Source organism: Lissotriton vulgaris, chromosome 8 (assembly GCF_964263255.1).
Source record: "Lissotriton vulgaris chromosome 8, aLisVul1.2, whole genome shotgun sequence".
Lineage (NCBI taxonomy): Eukaryota > Metazoa > Chordata > Amphibia > Caudata > Salamandridae > Lissotriton > Lissotriton vulgaris.
The window spans coordinates 1,414,310,867-1,414,333,146 of NC_141696.1; positions in this window are offsets into that span (position 1 = coordinate 1,414,310,867).

Genomic DNA, 22,280 nt, shown 5'->3' on the forward strand with positions numbered 1-22,280 from the left:
TGTACAGAGACCGTACGAATCAAACCCCCGTATGAATCTCCCTCGGAACCCGCTGTACGCGACATCTGTACGGTTCGCGGCTGCTTTTTCCGACCCGGCAAGTACGATTTGTGTCGGTTACGCACTGTATGACCCTTTTTCTACGGGAGCTGAAAACAGCCGTAAAAGCAGAGTTCGCCCCGAAACAGGTACGGAATGGCCCCCTCGGGTACGGTGCATATACCCCATGGTCGCAGGGGTACGGGGCGTACCCCTGCGATCACGGGGTGTACGCACCGTACCCTGCGATCTTGGGGCGTACGCACCGCACTCCATGTTCGCTGGGTGTACGGTGCGTACACCCTGCGATCGTGGGGTACGGTGCGTACACCCCGTGATTGTAGGGGTACGCACCGTACCCCTTCGATCATGGGGTGTACTAGGAATCACAAGCAACTCGTTCAGCACCTCCAAACAGTGTAAAACGCGGCCGCAAGGTTTGTTGCTGACGCGCCAAGGCGCTCATCTGGCACCTCCATTAGGAAAAATCTGCACTGGCTCCCCATGCAAGCCAGGATTGAGTTTAAGGCCCTGTGCCTCACCCATCGTGCCCTGCATGGATTGGGGGCAGGAGACATCAGATATCTTGTTTCCCTCTATGTCCCCCGCAGGGCACTCCGCTCAACAAATAAAAATCTTCTTGCTGTACCCAGAATCTTTAAGGCAAGGTGGGGCGGGAGGGCCTTTTTCTCCCTTGTTCCAAGGATTTGGAACTCCCTTTCAGCGGAGCTCAAGGATCAATCCTCCTTTCCCCTCTTCCGGAAGACTTTGAAGACCTGGCTCTTCAGGGAAGGCTACCTATAGCTGGCACACCTCTTCCCCCCCTCCACACGTATCTCTCCATCTTCAGCGCCTTGACGCCCACAGGCTAAGTTGCGCTATACAAGGCTCAAATCATTCATTCATTCATTCATTGTGTGCTTTTCCGTACGATTCGCCTTTACCTGATGTGGACCGTACGAATCGCGTCCTCATACCCCGGTCCGGATCGTACGGCATGCGTACGAGTCGTATGGTTCACTGTTTCAGCCTTGCATTACGTACAGATCGCGACGATTCGGACGGATTGACGGAATACGGATCGAACTACGCGACTCGGACGGACGGGTACAAATTGTACGGCGATGGCTCCGGATAAAAATCGTACGGATGTTTTTTTTCCAGGATCGGAATCAGCCCCCAAATGTTTCTAGCACTCCTTTTGCTCTGATTTGTCCACACTGGTGAAGTCAACCACACCTAAATATTACTGAGGAGTAACTGCAGTGTATAGTTGTTTAGACCAGTGGCGGCTGCAAGCTGTAGAGAATGGTGGGCGGGCAAATGGGTGATGGGTACATGCACGGGCAAAACTATATTAACTAAATTCATGCTGACATGCATCACATTATCGTTTTTAAAGTTGAAATGGTTAACTTTAAAATAATAATTCAATACATGTGGGTAATTTAGGGCATACATACATGCATGAAAAACATTAAAAGAGACAATAAAGGTCACTTCACTTGCTGCAGGTCCTCACCCTTTCCCAGTGTTCTCTTTCTTCAGTGTGTGGACCTGTCAACTCCTCTAACCAATCCTGCCACTGCTCTTATGCTTTTAACCAGCATGAGAGAAGCACCAGGATTGGACTAAGCAGGGTCTCTCAGCGCTCCAAAGGCACTGGAGGCCTCTGCGTGCTCTTAGTTCAGGTGTCCACGACAGCTAGGTTGAGAGGTTAAAAGTGTGCATGTCTGGCTGGCCATCACAAGACAATTGGCCAAAGAGACATGCACACTTTAAACTTAAAGGGGCAGATTTACAAAACCCTTGCGCCTCATTAACACCGCAGTTGCGTCACTTTAGTGACGCAGCAGCAGCGCAAAAGATGCACCATGGTGCGGGGTATTTACAATGCGATGCATCTGGGAGATGCGTCACGTTGTAAAGCACTGCGCCAGAAGGAGGCGTTCCGGCGCAGGGAGGGGGGCGTTCTGGCGCAGGAACGCCTCCCAAAAGTGGCTGAGTGAAATCTACAAGATTTACCTCAGTCACTTTGAGGCCAATGCTGTGTCAAAACCCGGCGCCTGCTTGAAGCAGGTGAAAGGATTGACACAGCATTAACAAAATAGGGCCCCCCAGAGCATTGGTGGAGCTGCGTCGCATCAATGGTGGCGGAGGCATGGCACACAATAAGTGGCGCATCCCTGCTCATATGCAGGGATGTGCCACTTATTGTAAATCTGCCCCAAAGTGCCCATGACTCCTCTCTGCTGCTGCCACGCAGCAGCGACCCTGCTCTGTCCTAACAATCTGCTCGGGACACAGGTTTGCAGAGTTAATAAAAAATAAAATGGCAATAATATTTATTGCCATTTTATTTTTCATCCTGGGGTATTTTAATTAGTGAGTGAATGCTCCTCCTCCTCAACGGAGGAGCAGCGCCTAGACTAGACCAAGGGAGAGAGCTTCCTACTTATGTATGCCACTTTCAGAGCCGTCCAGTTGTTTTGGAGGTATATAAATTGCACATGCAGTTTAGGTTTACATTTTTGCATTCTGGGAAGCATAACCCTGATTATGTAACGAGATCAGCAGGGCTGTAAATCCTTGATTGCCCAGAAAAAATTTGGACTGGGTGACGTTCTCATGGATGGGAAGGGGGAACTTGAAGCCATTTGGCCCATCTCCTCCTGTCCACCACCATCAGAGAAAGGGGGCGACAATGGCCTATCTTTCTAGACTTCAGTGAGGCAACTTCTGCTGAGGCCCCCTGCCTCATCTGCATACATTGTGTTCATAGCGGGCCCAAGTCGTCTTCTTATACCAATAGCCCGGCACAGCAGTGGAGTGGTAAGGACACTTCCGGACCTGTTAAGGAAAGGGGGGTAAGGTGGGTAAAAGAGGCCCATCTGCATCCAGATAGGGGCATATTATCAAGGGCTGGCGATAAATATCGCAAAGCTTGCCTAGCGCTTGCTTATTCATCACCGGCTATCTCTGGAATTTATCGCCCAGTTAGTGCGTTATCAACAACGCTCATCGCCGAAGCAATAAAAATTCCATAGATAGTGGGGATATCGCTGTTTTCCACTGCGATATCCTAGATGATAGGGCCTGTGGTCTTAGCCACACAATCCACCCCCCATGTTAGGTATGCCTTAGTCAGAAATTTAACAGACGTTAAATTTCTGCGTTAAGGCATACTTAACGTGATTTTAAATATCGCTAACTCTCGTTGTTAATATGGCGAAGCTGGGTTAGCGATATTTGCCCAAGGGAGTCTTGTCAGGCATGTCTCCTTTGCATCTCATTAGCGATGCGAAGGGAGGCACGCTGGGCTAATTCCCCTGCTGTGGGAACGTTCTACACAAACGGGTGTGGTCATGACGAGCTCAGCTCGTCATGAGCACACGAGCACCGGGGCGCTGTGGGCGCCCCCCTCCCCCCAGCACAGCGGGGGAATGAGCCCCGCATGCAAAGGGTTAAAGCAACGATAATTTTATCACCACCCCTTGTTGATATGCCCCACATTGGATGTATGACGTTACCACGCATACCATTACCACGCATACCATTACAACGCAGTATTTACAACGAATACCGTTACAACGCATAGCGCTTTGAGGTGCTGGATAGTGGTAAGTATAATTTTATATTCCAACTCCAGTCCCCGTGGATACTAGGGAAGGTGTTGGATATAAAATTAAACTTATTCCCTATCCTAGAGCGCCCCCCAGCGCAATGCGTTGTAATGGTATGCGTGGTAATGCCTGCGTTGTAAGTGTAGTGCGTGGTAAAAAATGCGTGGTAACAGTTGTACACCCCCACATTTCCATAAGGCCACAGACAGCTCCCAAATCGGCAGCCACGCCACCCACAAAAGTGGTCAAAGTTGCAACTAAGATACTGGTCTATCGCCCATTGCCCAGCTGTCTACCTTGCCAATCCGACCCTGGTGTATTCTGTGTGGCGGCGCACAGCGCTGGAGAGAGTCTAGAATAAGTAAAGGCTGTGACTGCTTTGTGGGACTGAACACCAGCGAAGAAAGGCTGGTTCGGATTTGTCTAATGGGCAATCACTCAGGGCCAAAAGGGATGGTCTGACAGGTCAGTGTGTGGGTTGGTTTTTTTGGCTGTCTGTGAGCCTGATTTATGATCTGCTTGGCCTATTTTTAATATTGATTTCCCTGATATTATCCCAGACATTGCCTGCAGCATGCACAAACGCATGCAGTTTACCAAAACTAACAAACAAACTATACAGCCTGTCTTTACAAGTTCAAAACTGCCTCGATTTAGAAACGTGGGACACTTTTTTGATTTGCTAATGGGGTGCGTTTTTATTTTTGATGCCCGGATCTATTTTCTGTCCCAGTCCGACCCCGAAGGTAGGTGCACCAGGAGGAGGCGTGCGGGGACAGAGAAGAGGGACAATGTGGCCGCGGAATGAGACCAAGCAGCAGTGAGTGAGTAATGAGTGGCAGTGGCGTAACGAAACTTGAGGGGGCCCCCCTGCAAAGCACATGGAGGGGGCCCCCCCTCCGCGGCCCACCATGCCTCCACGGCGGCGCGGCATCCTATTACTCAGCGCCCTTTGCCCAAGCCTTCCATTTTGCCCAAATATGCCAACCTTACGGAGTCGGCTGTCCGACAAGCTCTAAATCAGGCCCTAAGCTTTCATAAGACCTGGAAGCCACACAAAATGCAGGTGTGTAACTTGTTTATTCTGGCAATAAGTCATAGTGGTCATTTTGTGGTAGAGTGTCTGGCAAGCAATGCCTTCCTGGCCTAGGCTCGCTACCATCTCATTCTCTACAGTCTGCCTGCAGACAGACTTTGGCTTATGTGTGAAACCATTTGTATGGCACTAAAGGGTTGTTGACATCGATATTACATGCCGAATATCTATGCAGACCCAGGATTGTAAGATCGAAGTCCGTTACCCTTGTTTGTGTAATAGCACAATGCCTGGACAACAGTACTCTCATGAGGACTCCAAAGGCTACTGTGGGGAATCCTACTTTCAGACAAACAATTAGGAACGAGATAGAATACCATTTTAGGAAAATGATGAGTTGACCTGTGAGGTGCTACGGACAAGTCACTGAATCATACATTAATCATACATGCTGCTACCCAAGTTTATGAATATCGAAAGCTAGTGCGCCAGTCCATCATGATTTATGAAGTCAAAGTGCTGGTATTTACAATTAAACGCTGTTTTGCCATCACTTTTAAACAAAAGTTGTTTTTTTTTTTAAATGCGTCTTATCCATTCTCATCAAAGTTGCAGTTTTGACACAAGGACATTTCTCTATTTTAAACATTCTCCAGCTTACCGTGTACCATAAACTGTTATCAAAATGTTCAAAGTGTCATTCCCAAGATTTCCCCAGTTTATTATTGCTGCTTCAGTTGCATGCATGTGTTGGTGCCCGTCCTCACGCGCAGCAGCGCACCTGGACGGACCTCAACAGCTTAACATTCTTATGAAGAGGTTCTGCGCTGGTAAAGCAAAAAAAACCCTTGAAACAAACATGCACTCACCAGCATGTAGACTGTGACCATCGGAACTCGTGGCTGCTCGAGCTTAGATTAAATACCTCAAAATCACTTGAGTAGCCTTTCCAATGAGATAGGGAAGAAAGCAAGCACTGGCAAGTGCCATTGAGTTAGACTTGTGTTTGCTGAAAGGTTTTAACAGGCTTCACTGGCCTACAGCAGGGTTACAGCATGAGAAGTTCCCTAACACAAGGAGCAAGAGCAAGCTAGCAGACAATAAGTCCATGCAGTAGAGGTGGTGAAAAGTTTCCTCTTTCACCTTAAACACACACAGCAGAAAACACACAGCAGGTAGAACGCAGATGGTAGCAGTGCAGTCAGCACTGCCTCCTATACTGCCTTCACTGTATGCACCACTGCCTACGCTATTATCTGCACTGTATGCACCGCTGCCTCCTTTACTGTCTTCACACCGTATGCAGCACTGCCTCCTATACTGCCTTCACTGTATGAACCATATAATTTCTCTACAATGTATGTATCGCTGCCTCCTATGCTATGTTCACCGTATGCACCACTGCCTCCTACTGTGTGTCCTCACTGCCAGCCAGCGTCACTGCTTATCACACGGTCTCCTCACTGCACGCACCACCGGCTGGGATACTGTATGCACCACTAACTACTGTCTAAGAAGCCCCAGAGAAGAGAAGCACCACCCTGTGAAGAACAATTTCAGAAGACAGAAGAGAAGATGCCTTTTACAGGTGCCATGAACAAGGCCATGTCAGTAACTCCCACGACAGACTGGTCCATATCCAATCAATGCACAACACTGATGTTTTTTAGGGAGAGTCCTTTCAGGGGTTTCTGAGCTTTGAACTCGACTTTTGGAAATAGTTAGGAATTACATTTTCACTGAATACATGCAGAAGAGGGGAAGGGACGGAGAGTCTAGAATCCTCCTGTCTGCGATTCTACCATTACTTTATACTCTCCTTCCTCCCGGCTCTGCTGCTCCTAGCTCTACTTCACCCGCACACCGCCCTAGCAGCAGGCCTCTTTGCCTAGACTCACGGAGGTGCATCCATGAGGCCATGAACATGAGGGACAAGAACTAGCTTAAGAAGCAACAGAAAATGCAAAATTACCACCTTTGAGAAAGTGTTTGAGCTGGCAGTACGTGACAACGGTGAGGAAACAGGCTCTGACTGTGTAAAAATAACAGGCAATCATCAAACGAAAATAGAAAGAAAACAGAAAACTCACAATTCATCAGTCTGTAGATTATATGGTGTTTACTTGACTGTAACGCTCTTCTTAGAATTGCCGTTCTGTGCTTCAAGGGTTGAGTCCATCGCCCACTTACTGTTTGAGTGTAAGGCTTATGCAGCACCTAGATCGAAATGGCTAAAACCATTGTGTAGGAGCCTAGGAACAAGATCACACTCAGAAGCCCTACGCATACTATGCTCAGATGCCCGCCCATTTTTTGCATGTTGTATGGCAAAATTTTTAGGTTGGGCCTGGCGTATAAGAACCTCAAGGAAGCTGCTACTCCAGTAAAGTGCCCCTTGATGAACTATATTTCGTATGGGTGCTCAAATGTTAATGTTATTCTTATTTGCACATCTCGCTCTTATTGCTTTTACTCTCAAATCTCAAATCTGAAGGTATTTTATATTATGTAAATTGTATTGTTTTACTTGATGCTTTGTATTGCTTTTATGATATGCACTGTATCGAAATAAAGCTTACTTACTTACTTAGAATTGCAATAAAAGACAAGTGTGATGTGCAGGGGAGATATGAAATGTAAATAAACGGCGTAGATGAGCTTAGACCGTTGCAGAATATATACAGGCAATGCCCGTTTACTTTCTTCCCTCCATGAAAGCATGCATGGACAGACAGTCTACAGACTACAAACCTTTACCAAAGGCTGAGTGACTACAGCAAGGGCGATTGGGCGAAATGTGCAGTCGTTCAATATCATTGTGGGCAAAAATCCGAGCAACGCTCCGAGTCGTCCAGGACTTAAGAATTCTGTGATCTTTTGGAATTCATTGCAGTCTGGACAACATTGTCTTTCTGACAAGGTGTCTCTATCCATTAAAGGAGCAATAAATCCAATACTACGTCGTTGTTTAAAGAACTAGGAGCCTGATTATGATGGCGGTCCGACTGCCCGATTCCCATCTGTGCAATGACACCGCCTCAAGACCACCGCCCCCGCTGATACTTCTGCTTCCAGGGCACTAAAAATATAGAAAAGAGGGCAGAGTACGAATACCCTGCCCAGCTAGATGTGGTGGTGGGACCCCCACAGGGATACCGCTGGGGGGTAAAAATATGTTTTCCAATTTTGCCGTAAAATTTCAGGTGGAGCTGCAAATATGTGGCAGAATACAAAAAAAAAAAAAAACACAAGCACAGTCTCCTGCACAGTGCAGGGGACAAACAACTCAATATGGGATTTTCATAGTGCGCAACCCGTGTTCTTCAAATGACAAGCATCATATGAAAGAATTGGCAATATCTAAATAAGAGTGAATTACAGCCAATGTAACAACAATGTTCAATAAAGTTAAGCAGTTATTAGAATATAGTGCATCCTATGATTGGAAAACGCTTGGGCAGGAGAGCAGCTCATAGGCCCTGCACATATGAACAACACACATAATGCCCAAGCAATGGGCCCTTCATTCTGCCACTGTCACCAGTGTCTTGATTGATACATCACTGGCACCACCTGCCAGACGGACAGTAGATTTCGAGGTCTGAGTGAGCACGTGTCGTGCGATTCAAAGCACAGCATGCATGCAGCAGGGACTCTTTTCAAAGTTTTCCCACTCCATCCGTCTTTATTATAATTTGCCGATGCATCATTACCAGCCCAACTCCACATGCCCCCTTCCCTCAGTGAGCAAAATATGAGATATATGCATGGCCTACTGCTCGGCTCCCAAACGCACTTATGGGATTTACAATATGTAATCTTGAATAATGCACACCAACACAGCCTCATAATTAAATAATCGTAGTTTTTTATACAACACAAACCCGACCCGAAGGTATCAGAGCGTTTTACATGAACACCAGTTGCATGACAAACACATCAGACACATTCATTTTTGAGGCATGGAGAGGTTAAGTGATTTACCCAGAATCACAGGATAATGAGCCTTCCGCCAATACTTGAACGTGGTTCCCCAGCTTTAAAGTTGGCTGCTCTAGGCAAGGCATTACGCCAAATACTCTCCCTAATCAACCATTTGAATGTGGTTTACAGCTCGTGCCCTTCCGGACCTCCGGCTCCCCACCCACTTCCCTGGCGGCCTTCCTACTACCTGTCCTGTGGATGTTTGTTGACACTGTGGGCACCGGCCAAGGGCAAAACATGAAAATACATGATGTTTGTAATTGGAAGAACTAAGAAGAGTGGACCCTGCAGGCCCTGGCCCCGCCGGTGACCGTGACCATGACGGACTTACTTCGGACTGGAGTTCGGTTCGGACAGTCGCACACTCGAGTCGTCCTGAGCGTGGGCGGGCCGGGCCTGGTGAAGTTCGTTGTTCAGTTCTTTGTCTTCTTCTTCACTGACACTATGGCTATGCGAGCGCGCCCCCTGGCCACAGGCACACGTGACGCCACACCTCACACCTGACTGCTTATTGGGCAGTGTTGTACCCCTGGGCCCGGGGCCGGCTGCCTGGCATTGGTCACCACTCACCAGCAGCCCGCCCCCCACACGGCACGCGCATACGCGGCGGCGGAACGGAATGGAAAGTGAAAGAAGGTCTACTCTGTCCCTGTCTGTCATTTCAAAGATTCGAGACGAGTGGCAGTGGCGGCTCATGTAATAAATGCTCACAGTGCAGTATGCCACACTCAGACACTCTCACTCCCCGGCCGCCCCCCCCTCCCCTCCCCTCCCCCCCCATTTTGGACTTCACTTGCTCTCTCTGGGGCCCGCACCATTTCGAAGACTCAGGCCCCGGCCGGCGCCCCGCCCGGGGGGCCTGGCCTGCCCACACCATTTTGAAGACTCCTCTCCCAGTCCCACTGTCCCAGGGGCCCCGGCCGCGGCCCGCACCATTTTCTAACACTCGCAGGGGCCCCGGCAGGGGGCCCCGCGGCCCGCACCAGGCACAGCCATTTCAAAAGTCGCAGGGGCCCCCCGGCCGGCCCGCGCTGTGCAACATTTTAGAGCCACAGAATAGATTTATTGTGTGACGTGAGGGAGGGGCCCGGCGGGGCCCCCAGGAGCGCGTGGCCCCCCCGCACTGCGTGGGCTGCGGGGGCCTGTGTTACGCCCCTGATGAGTGGTAATATACTGCAATGATGGATGAGAAAGAAGAAGGGCTGGAAGGAAATGATGAATGGAATGGAAGCTAGCTTAGAGAGATAAAGGGTTCCTTAATTCCAAGGCAGAAAAACACAAGTCTTCTGGGGAATGCCCACGATACAGGAGCAATAAGAATGAGTGATGTTTGAGGAGGAAAGATTGTGACTAAAGGTAAAGGTGAATTGATTGTTAGTGACTAGGTGGGAAGAGGTTTGCAGAATGAACAGAGGAGCTACCGGAACTGTACTTTCGGATGCTGCACAGTGGGATTTCTTTCACTCAACATCAGTACAATATGTTTGCCTTAGCATACGTGTGCTTTAATGCTTTCAGGTGTCCGCGTGCATACGGATGTGCCGATGTGTGCATGCGCATGCATGCTTATGGTTTATGTTATGTGGGAGAGCGTGAGCAGAAAGACAGAGGGGTATATTTACAAGGAGATTGCACCACCAGAACATCACTTGTTGTGGTTGAACACCGCCTTGTAAAGACAGCCCCTTTATATGAATCACTTTGTGTGAAAGAGGCGTGCAATGGGTGTTGCTGTGGGTGTTCCACCGCATCACCCATTGCTTTTTGTCATTGCCCCAAATTTACAAGGATATGTAAATCTGAGGCAGCGCCAAAAACTAAAGCCATGCAAAGCAGGCGCTAGAATGGCCCACGAGGAGAAATACTTTTATTTGTCCTCGTTTTTGCTTTTTCGCAGCACACATAGAAAGGGTGAAACGTCATTAATATGTGTTTATGTGCATCAGGAAGGTGTCCCTTCCTGTACATAGAACAATCATTAAATAACGACAAATTGCTACTTCAATGTGCGCTGCATTCTGCAGCACACATAGAAAGAGCAAAACGCCATTTATGATTGTTTATGTGCAGGAAGGCGTCCCTTCCTGCACATACAACAGTCATTAAATAATCACGATTTGCTATTTCAATTAGTGCTGCAGCACACATAGAAGTAACAAATCACCATTATTGATTGGGCACTAAGGTGCAAGGGTGCCTGCGCTAGGCACTGCCAAATTCGGCACAGCTCGACGCACCTGCATTTCCTTGTAAATATGTCCCGATGTTTTAAAAAAGACAGCGGTTCACCACTACATGACAATAAAAATGGGGAAAATCCAGTAACAACGTAAATGCCTCTGCTGTAAGAAATATGTGTACAAACTGCAGGCCACAATTTTGCAGCACAACAGGGCCAACCGGGACACTCACCCTTCATAGGTCGACAATACGAGTGGCACTCAGACTTGTAATAGTTATGCATAATATGTAAAGGTTTGTAAAGCTGCAGGATAGCGGGTGGTATCTAAAACAAGTAAATATAACGTTTGCATTTCAATTTCCGCGTGAACCCCTTGTAGTTGTGTAGACTTGAGTTGAAATAAAAAAGCAGAACGAGTGCTGACTTAGAGTGGGAGCCCATGCAATCTGATTTCAGAAGCCTCCCTTATGCTGAAACAGGGTCTGTCTGCGCAGGGCCGGTTCTAGGATTTGCGAGGCCCTGGGCTAAAAGGGAACGTGCGAGGCCCCCTCTAATTTAGATAAGTGGCCCCTTGCAAGGAGACCATTCACAGACACTGTGGGGGCCCCATTGTCCAGCATTTTGGCGCCCCCACAGTTTTAACTTTTACTCCACAAGCATTTCTCACACCTTCATAGGTGTGAGAATTGATTGTGGTCTAAAAGTTAAAACTGGGGGGGCGCCAAAATGCTGGACAATGGGCCCCCCGCAGTGTCTGTGAATGGTCCTTGCAATTGAGGGAGCGTCTCCGTCTCCCTCCCCTATGCCTCCTGACACCATCCATGAGAGGCGCAGGGAGGGGGCCCCCTCCAATGGACCTTAATTGCAGGCGACACCTTTCTTTGTAATAGATAGCCAGGGAAACAACAGAACACATCACCAGTGCGTGGTCCCATGCTGGTGGGCTGAGTGCGAGGCCCTGTGCAGCCACCCACGCTGCCCATGCCTAGTGCCGGCCCTGTGTTTGCGGTCCTGATGAGTGCAGTGAGTTGACACTGGCAGAGCAGCAAACACTGCAACTGAGCTCTAACACTTTCTGTATGTGTTGTGCAATTCTGAGCACTAGTTTGCAGCTGGGGGCTGGGGTGTGGTGCCCTCGCTGGAGGCTCTCCACCAATCCTAATGGCACAGCTGGCAGCAAATGCCTCATGTAACGGTAAATGATTCATTCCTTTCCTCGGAGGGTTCTGGTAGGGAGCAGGTGTAGATTGTCAAAAAGGAGCACATCTGGACTCCGCCACACATTGTCTGCAGATGCAGCTATCCATCAAGTAGAGCTACACTCCTTATGCCATGTCAAAACCTGGCCAAGAGATAAAACGAGATATCAAAGCAGTTTGCTATTTCGAGCTGTATCAAACATTTAAAAGATTCACAAATTAAAATGAAGAAAATTTGTGTGAGCACACTGGAACAAGAAGAGGCAGCAGTAATGAGTTTAATAATGTATGTTATGTCTTGTTTTCCAAATTAGAAAATAAAGAAGGCAAATCAATTATCTATTCAACTTAAATGATATGACATGTAACCATTTGTATGTAGGTGTGTGTGTTTGAATATACTAATTGTGGCACATAATGCTCTCTAACTTGCTCTCAATATTAGGTGCTAATTACTACCCGATTCATGTGTACTCATTTTATTAACCTTGCAATGGCGAAAGCTTGGGCTAAAACCTGCATGCATTCTTACCTATGCATTGCATGTTACAGGCATATTATTAGTGCCTAATCATCACTGCTGTTTTCCTAGGGTTGCAATTTGTCTCCAGCAGGCTGCACAAGGACCTCTCAATCACTATATTTACCCACTGAGATATCCGACAGGGATGATTTCCTGCATACTACAAAAAAGATCTCTGAAAAGTGTATCGTCTGCCTGAGCTGGCTCACAGGTTGTATGCCCTTAGTTTATCCTGGATACTTTCATCTCCTTGCAGTGTGTTCTTTAACTCCCTGAGCTGTCTTAAAATGCACTATGTTTGAGATCAACAGAGGAAGGTGGACCCTGTTTACTATCATTTCCATTTTTTCTCAACCTCTTTGGGATCCGAGGTGGGGACAATAAGGCACATGAACTGGTAGTAGATGGGCTGTCACTGACTCTGCCCTCATAACTCTGCCCTTCCTGCCTTCACCTCATGCCTGTCATTGCCCCCTGTGCCTGGACAAAATATATGTGTTGCCAGTGAATTAGAAAAAGATGTGAGACTGATAAACACTGGTGATGAATCATGGTGTGATGCTGTAGCAGGCGTGACTTTGGGGGCTTTATACGCCTAGTGACTCTTACCCTGCACTAGTTCAATAGTAGCTAAGTTTGTAATCCATGATCCTATAATTAGATTGCACAGATGTTCAATATATAAGGTCGCCAGGCATTGACAACCTAAAGTCTGCAACTTGATAAAACAATAAAGCGACAGGACATGTCTCCTTTTTTGGCAAAGCTCCGACAGTTTTCAAGCGACCAGATGCTGTAGATAAAGAAGTAGTATTTTTGTGGCAGCAGAAAGAGAAGGAGCTGGTTTTGTCATGCTGACATTGTCAGCGTGACAAAACCAGCTCTTTGCTTCTTCCTGGGAACTTCAAAGTATTGGCTTGTTTGGTGATGTGTGGCCTTTTTTTTTTATTGATTTCATTCAGCAATCAGTTGTAAATTGAGCGTGATACATGGCATAATAGTTTAAACAAGTAAAACAAAAATAATATCAATATAATTATAGAGAGCACTTGGCATAACATAGCATAATCGAATCCAATCATATACATTTTGAAATGGGAGCCCAGACCTTTTGGCCAAATTTCTTCCTTTTTAACCCTTTAGGTCTATAAATCGCCATTTCTAGTTGATATATGGATAACAATTTGGATTGCCAATGAATAAAAACTGGGGTCTCAGGATCAAGCCAGCGAGAAGTGATACAAAAATGAAAAACAGACATACAAATAAATAAAAAGCCTTCTTCAGTGGCTGATCTTATTCCTATATGATCCGTTTGGAGACCAAAAATAATAATTTCGACAGTTAATCTTATAGTGATCCCCAAACTATTATTTAAAAAAATTCAATTTCTGAGATAAACTGAGAAGGTTTCGGGCAATTGAAAAACATATATGCGGAATCAGCGGCTATTGCATCACATTGTTTACATTTATCCCCATTACAGACTTTCCATTTAGCCAGTTTTGCCGGAGAGTAGTATAAATCATAAATTGACATAAAGTGTTGGCTTTGAAGCGAGCCATTAAATAACATTTTGATTGAAAGTTCAATAGATCTACATATGTCAACTTTTTCAATTTCAAGTTTCCTCTGCCATTTGCTCACAATCAGATTCAAGTCATCATCAAATTGATTTACAGTCATCTGATAAACTAAACCTATTTTCTTAGCCCTTCTACTGGTTTCTAGGATATTGTTTTTACACATGCATTTAGGGTCCAGGAAACCCTTGGATTCCAGGAAACTCCGTACCTGGAGATATTTAAAGAAATCATTTCTAGAAATATTATATTCTCGTTGTAAAATAGAAAAAGAGACAAATTGAGTGCCTTGATAGAAGTCCCCCAATAAACGAATCCCAGCTGAATGCCATCTTTTCATAATTTGATCATTAAAAATCTCAGGTAGCATGCGATTGTTCCAAACAGGAGAGTAATAGCTTAGATCACCACAACAAATAATTTTCTTTTTTATCTGCCTCCAGATTAAGGAGGCTGCTATCAAAATTTTGAACTTAGTCTTTTTATAGCAGCTAGGTTCTACGATTCTTACTGAACTTTGAGGGGCTTCCTCACCTAGTAGCATTTCATAGATTGAAGGATAAATCGGTTTTTCAGTTATAGCGTTTGGAAAAATTAAGATCCCCATATATCTTAATGAAATAAGCCAGTAATAAAGCCTAAAATTGGGGATCCCTCAGCCACCCTTTATTCTCGGAAGGGAGCACCACTTCAGGGCCCGTCTGGTTCGATGATAACCCCATAAGAACCTAGATGCCATCCTATCAATTTTAATTAAATAAGAAGACGGAAACAGAAGAGGTATTGTTCGAAATAAGTACAAACATTTTGGAAAGATCAGCATTTTTAATATATTGGCACAACCATAGAGTGAAAAATGTAGGTTATTTAGCCTTTCCAAGATGTTATTTGAGGATTTAATCACTTGCTCGATATTGAGGCACACTATGTCATTGACTTTTGGAGATATTGTAATCCCCAGATATTGGGCCTCGGAAACAAAAACTGGATCATTGGGTCGTCCACTATCAGAAAGAATCAGATGAGTTTTGGTAAGATTGAGTTTATAGCCCGATAGGGATCCAAACTCTTCAGCTATTTCAGTTATTTTTGGCAACGCTAGTCCAATGTCTAGAGTAGTGATCGCAACGTCATCTGCGTATGCAAATACCTTGAATTCATTTTGTAAGATCGTAACCGGAACGATATCAGCAACATTTTCTAGTTTTCGGAGATAGGGTTCTAAATATAAAGCAAACAGCAAAGGAGAACAAGGACAGCCTTGTCTTGTTCCCCTTGTTATCCTAAAATATTCCGATAATGTATCTGTAATCCTAATTGCAGCTTTCGGATGAAGATAAAGTGCTTTAATTGCATTAATATATTCCTTAGGAAGTCCCATTCAAGCCATTACAGACCATAGGAACCCCCAGGCGACCCTGTCGAATGCTTTTTCAGCATCCAACAGGGCCACTGAAACCGGGGACTCCGAGGCCTGTGCCCAATCCAAAAGCGCTATAATTTTCTTCACATGGTCCGTAGTATCCCTCTTTATTATAAAACCATGTTGTTTTACGGATACGAGGGTCGGCATTAACTCGTTTAATCTGTTCGCAAGAATTTTAGAATTTTCTCTGCTATTGGCTGAAATGAGAGAGATGGGTCTATATGACCCTAGTTCTTCGCTGGGTTTCCCTTTCTTCTTAAATATAACTGTGGTTGCTAATCACCATGAGTCAGGAGGATTACCTGCAAAAGCTAGCTGGAATACCTTGATCAGTTCAGATTTTAAAACGTTCCTGAATGCTTGATAAAATTCCAGAGGCAGACTATCTGGTCCCATTGCCTTCCCAGTAGCCAAACCCATAATTGCTATCTCGATTTCTTCCCAGGTAATTGGAGCGCTAAGTATTCTTTTCTGTTCTTTTAGCAGGCCGGCTTCATTAATGTCTTCCAAATATAGTGTAGGTTTTTGTTCATACAATCTATCACATTGTTGGGTTGATGGCAAAGTGCCTGATAAAACTCGCTAAATGCGGCCAATATTTCCCCTTTAGAAGTCCTAATGGCCCCACTAAGATCTTGAATTTTAAGAATTTCATTAGATATTGTTTTTTGTCGTAATCTTTGCGCTAACACTTTGCCTGTTTGTTCATTTAATTCATAACTTTCTGTCCTGTATTGTCTAAATTGGGAGGCCACTCGATCAGCTATATGAGAGTAGACTGTACTACATTCGATAGAGAGATCTAATTGGGATTCCTCTACATGTATGCTAGCTTTAATATTTTCGGCTAGTTTTTTCTCTGCCTTTAAGACCATATCATAGTCATTTCTAAACTTACTGCGTTTATTCTTTAGCTTAAGTTTGAGTACTTAAGAGTCTCCCCCCTTATTACAGATTTAAATGTGTCCCAGACAATTGGAATTGAGGCAGTGTCATTATTAATCTGGAAGAACTCCTGAATAACTTTGGTCATATACTGTATGTAGTCCTCCTCATATAATAAATTCCTTTGAAATGACCAGGTCGTTCTGGAGCTCTCTGTCACTGATGGTAGATTGAGACTTAATAAAAGTGGGTTATGATCTGCTAGTAATTTGGGAAGAGTTTCCATCTCTATTTTGTCAATAAAGAATTGGGATACAAAGAAATATTCAAGACGGACATGTTTTCGGTAAGGGGCAGAAAAAAACCTATAGCCAGGGTCCTTAGAATGAAGAGTGTGCCAGACATCCATAAGACCATTATCCAGAACTAAATTCCTCAGAGCTTTGTAAATCCGAGGTTTATATCCCGTATATCTATCACTTTGTCTGATATCACAGCTAGCTTCCATATGGATATTAAAATCCCCACAGAAAATAATGGGAAAGTTACACATAGCAAAATCCAAGTTTAAAAAGTTTAACAGTTCAGAATCATCTAAATTAGGACCATACATCGTATAAATCATGATCTTCTTTTGAGATATCAGAAGTTCTGCTGAAGCCCACCTCCCCCATTTGTCTGCGGATGTTTTAAGACAGGCACCTAAGTTTCGCCACATGAAAGTAGCAACCCCTCTCTTAATTCAGGTCTGTTTGGAGCAGATAAATAAATCCAACCCTAGGTTCTTTAGGAATCCCCTTTTTTCCTAGGCGACATGCGTTTCCTGCAGACAAAGAATATCTATTTGCAGCAGATGTATCATTTTGGCCAGGATCCCCCTTTTTTTTGCGTCATTGAGGCCATTGATATTCAGTGTACAGACATTTATTTTCCTACCCATTGAAAAAAAAGGTCAAATGGGGACATCCAAGCGGTTTTAGGTTTGGTCTAATAAAGGGTTTCAAGACAAGTCTCGTTTCCATAACATATTGGCTGCTTCTAATAAGAGAATTCGAACTTCAATTCAAGCACTGATAAATACAGGTAATATCAAATCCTTGCTCAATCGCAACTGTTGCTGATTTACTCCCCCACCACCCGCCCCCAAAACCCTCCCTGCAACACCCCACCACCAAAGCTCCCTTCCCTCCCCCTCCTCAACCCAACTTATGAGGCACAGGGACGGACAGTACCTGTGAACACAGAGTGTCTCCCCTCCCCCCTCCCTCCGTGGTCAGAAGAAGAAGAAAACAAACCAATTTAACCTAAACAGCGGACAAACTTAATCAGCTTCACGTATTTAAATTGTTCATAATGAGGTTAGGTATTCTTTTACAGAGATCTCAGAGAGGAAAAATCTTGCTTGACCTTTCACAATGATCTTAAGTGTAGCAGGGTTTTGTAAATAAACAGTAGCACCTTTTCCTGAAATCCGGCAATCAGCTGTCTGAGATGCCAGCGTTTAGACACTGTTGCCTGACAAAAGTCTGGTCTAACGAAATAGCTACAACCCTTTGCGGTACGCTTTTTGTCTGGTCTAGCTAGATCAAAGACAGCTTCTCTTGCCAAAAAATTATTAAATCTGACCAAAATTGCTCTAGGATGATCACCTTCTTTTTGCCTAGGTTTAATCAAAAATGTGAAGCGGTGGGCACGTTCAATGACCACAGACCAGTCCCATGATGTAAGTTCTGGAAATGCAGCAAAGAAAAGTTCACAAATAAAAGTCTGCACATCTGATCCACCTATATTTTCCGGAACCCCCAGAACTCGCAGATTATTCCTTTGAGATTGGTTTTCCAATTCGGCAAGCTTAAAGCTGATATCATCCCGCTGTGTTTTAACAGAGGAAAGTTCTGATTTCTGTGTGGCAACTTCGTCCTCCAGAGTAGATATTCAGGTCTCTGCCTCAGATACCCTGGTAGACACATCAGTACATTTTTTAGTGATACGTCGGACAGCATTTTACACTTTTCGACGCCTAGCTTGAGTGCAGGCAATCTCGATCTTGGTATCAGATCTATGTGCCACCATTGTTTGGTAAATCATAGCTAAAGTCACTTCGGGGTCAGAGTGGGAGTCAGATGCTACAGGTTGGACTTGCTCTTTTGAAAAGCTAGGCTGATGAGCTAAAGGATCATTTGAGCCATTAGATTTATTTCTTGCGATCTGTGATTTTCTAACCTGATGCTTCTTAACAGTAATTGCTGAGCCAGGTGAAGTTTCATTAAGTCCCGCATCCTCCTCTAAACTGCTATCGGCAGGATAATCAGCCCAGTCCTTATCGATGCTCTCATCAGACGTGAGAGCAGACATTGAAAAAAATTCTCGTTAATTTCTTGCGTATCTTGCGTATCAGGAGCGTCGTGGCTAGGAGTTTTGCTAGCTGCTGGAGCAACTCTCATTCCAAGTGTATTAGAAGTATTCATTATCCCATTTATTCCTATATTTTCTGTAATAGGGGCTGCCCTTAAAACTGCAACTCCCATAGTGCCGTTTGATACAGTCTCAATCTCAGGCTCTGGCTCAATTATGATGTGTGGCCGTTTACAAAAATTATCTGGCAGGCCATGTGCAGAAACATGGCAGGTTGGTGAGGTTATGAGCACCCTGTCCCTATGTGTTTTCTGTAGCTTCCTCCCCAGCTCAGGTGCTTGCAAATGACTATGCTACACACGGAGCTTAATATACCATGAACTCAACATTCTAAATCTGTATTCAATTCACTATGCTCTAAGGCTTACCTCACAGTGCTATGGAGTCCATTCGGAGCCACAAGGCTTCTGTCACTACAAACTCACACAACACTACATCTCCCCATCTGTTATATAATAATGACAATTTTTCCAAATAGGTAGAATTAGAGCTCTTCAAAAAGTCTTTGTAGCTCTGAATCACAAGTCCCCACTGTGTTTTCGGAAACTGGGTACAGGCAGTAGAAATGTCCATAAGTGGTGAAGGTGATGGAGAAACAGCAGCAGCGAGGGGATCTTCACTAGTCTTTTCAGACCCAGTCTCTACAATGACATCACTGCTCAACTAGCCACATGTCGCAAATGCGAGGCATTTTGCATAATAGACTTCCCAGATTTTTCGGCAGTCACCATGTGTATTTTGCTGGTCACAACATGAAATCGTTCACCATCAAAAGGAGCAACAGACTTTTGTTTTCTATGCTGATGAACAAGTATTCGCCCTCCTCTAGTGAACATGATATCTTTTATATGCCGAAGTGAGTCTGCATAGGCATTCATTTTCCTCTTCCGATCCAAGTCTTTCATGCATGTTTTTTCCTCGGTATTTGCTCTTCTGTTGGTCCATTGAGGCAACTTGTTTGCCCTGGTTTTCGCGAACATCAAGGTTGAAGGGCTTTCACTGTTGTTGTGTGGTAAGCTCAAAGAGAGGAATTTAAAACAGCTTTAAGGTCGAGCTTTTCTGATACAGCGCTGGACAGCTTTCTTTAGAGTACTCATGAAACGTTCAACAAGGTCACTGGGCTGTATCCAAAGCGGTGTGCTCTTCTGATGCTTCACATTAATGATGACCGAGAAAGCCTCTGAATTCTCGACTGTTGAAAGGTGGGCCATTGTCAGACTTTAAGATTGCAGGAACACACCAGGGCGTGAAGATGCTGTCTAATCTCTTAATGACGTGTTCCAGTGTGATAAAGGAAACACCATCGATCAATGGAAAATGGGAGTTCATCAACGATCACCATCAGGTGATGTTTATTGTTAACAGGAATGAAGAAGTCCCCAGCAATTCTTTCCGATGCATGCAGTGTCAACTATGACATGCTTAATGGTTTTTGAGTGGTTTTCGATGACAGGCAGTTGCATTGGTGTCAGGCCTTTAATTCTCTTTCAACTGTCTGGACACCAGACTCGATCTTGGAGAGCACGTTTAGTGGCAACGATTACACAATGTCCTTCATGGGCCACATCAATTATCTGTTGTTGCAGAATCACTGAAATGACAATTCTCGAACCTCTTAGAATGATACTGTTAAAATATGACGTCTTGTAGGCTTTCTTGTTCTTTTTAGATCTTCAGTGTACACCACCAACAGGGTAAAATAATAAAAAACGTTTTAGATAGCGGAGGAAATAAAATTACTATTCCAAATCCAGTGACTGCAAAAAGTAGGGAAAGTGTTGGATAGCGTAGGGGTAAAAATTACTATTCCTACTACAGTGAGTGCAACAGTAGGGAAAGTGTTGGATAGAGTAGGGGTAACAATTACTATTCCCACTCCAGTGACTACAACAGTAGGGAAAGTGTTGCATAGAGTAGGGGTAAAAATTACTATTCTCACTCCAGTGAGTGCAACAGTAGGGAAAGTGTTGGATAGCGAAGGGGTTACAATTACTATTCCCACTCCAGTGAGTGAAACAGTAGGCAAAGTGTTGGATAGCATAGGGGTAAAAATTACTATTCCCACTCTAGTGAGTGCAACAGTAGGGAAAGTGTTGGATAGCGTAGGATTTGAGTATTCGCTGTGCAAGGATGGCGCCCAACCGGACAAGACTAGCGTCAACAACAACCTCAGTATGAAGCTTTGGATCAAAGTATTCCATTTCATTAGCATTCTCAGTACCTCGTTTGATTTTTTTAGAAGCTTTGCTTGCATTCACGTGACCAAAGAAAAGAAACATTATTTTTCATCTAGTCTTTTAATGGCGCACTGACAGTTGCAGAGTCCTGAATGTATCTAGAGCAATAGCTGGCCATGGCAAGGAACGAATGTAACATGGAAGCATCTTGTGGGGGACTGGCAATTGACAGTGCTCGCACTTTAGCTAGACCAAGTTTCATGCCCCCATCGGAAAAGAAATAGCCAGAGAATTTTAACTTCGTCTTAGGGAACTCACATTTCTCAGTTAAAACTTCATTGCGAGCAACTGACACACTTGCAGGGGAGCTCTGTCGTGCTACTTCTGTCTAACTCCAAAAACCAATATGTCATCACTATAATTGAAAGCATTCATGACAGGCTATATGATACGTCAAACGACTTCTTGGAATAGCTCCACAGCTGATGACACACCAAAACTTAGGGGCCTATTAGGATGGCGGGCAGAATTTCGTCCGCCCGCCACCCTAGCAGTGCTTGGACCGGCCGCCAGTGGTGCGGCGGTCTCGCACTGGCAATTAGGATGACACCGCCACGGTGACGGTGCATCCCCATCTACAACATTGTGGCGGGCAGTGCTCACAGCACCGCTCACCACAATGCTGTGGCTGCACTGTGTGCATTTGCATGCACAACGTGGCAGGCACTGCGCGGTGCCTGCCACATTGTGCATGCAAATGCTGGGGGTACCATAGGTACCCCCCATGTGCCCCACCCACCCCCTCAATACCCTGCGGGCCCAATACGGGCCCTCGCATGCAGTGACTGCCTGCCTTTCCATGGCAGCAACACCACCATGGAAAGGCACATCACCGCCTGTATTGTAATATGGATGGCGGTGTCTTGCAGACATCGCCACTATATACAGCCCCTTTTCTGTGCGGTCGACTCGTCGACCGGCGGAAAACCGGCGGATGGTCTTCCCGTCTGCCGGGGTCCCCCCGCCATATCATTGTGGCGGGGGAAATGGGATGCGGGCAGAGCAGAATATTTGGCGGATTGCCACCGCCATGCGGGTAGTGGCGATCCGCCCGACATTCTAATAGACCCCTTAGTCTCTTGTAACAAAACACACCAATATGTGTAGAAACTGTCATAATGTACCTGCAATTCTCCTTGAGTTCCAAC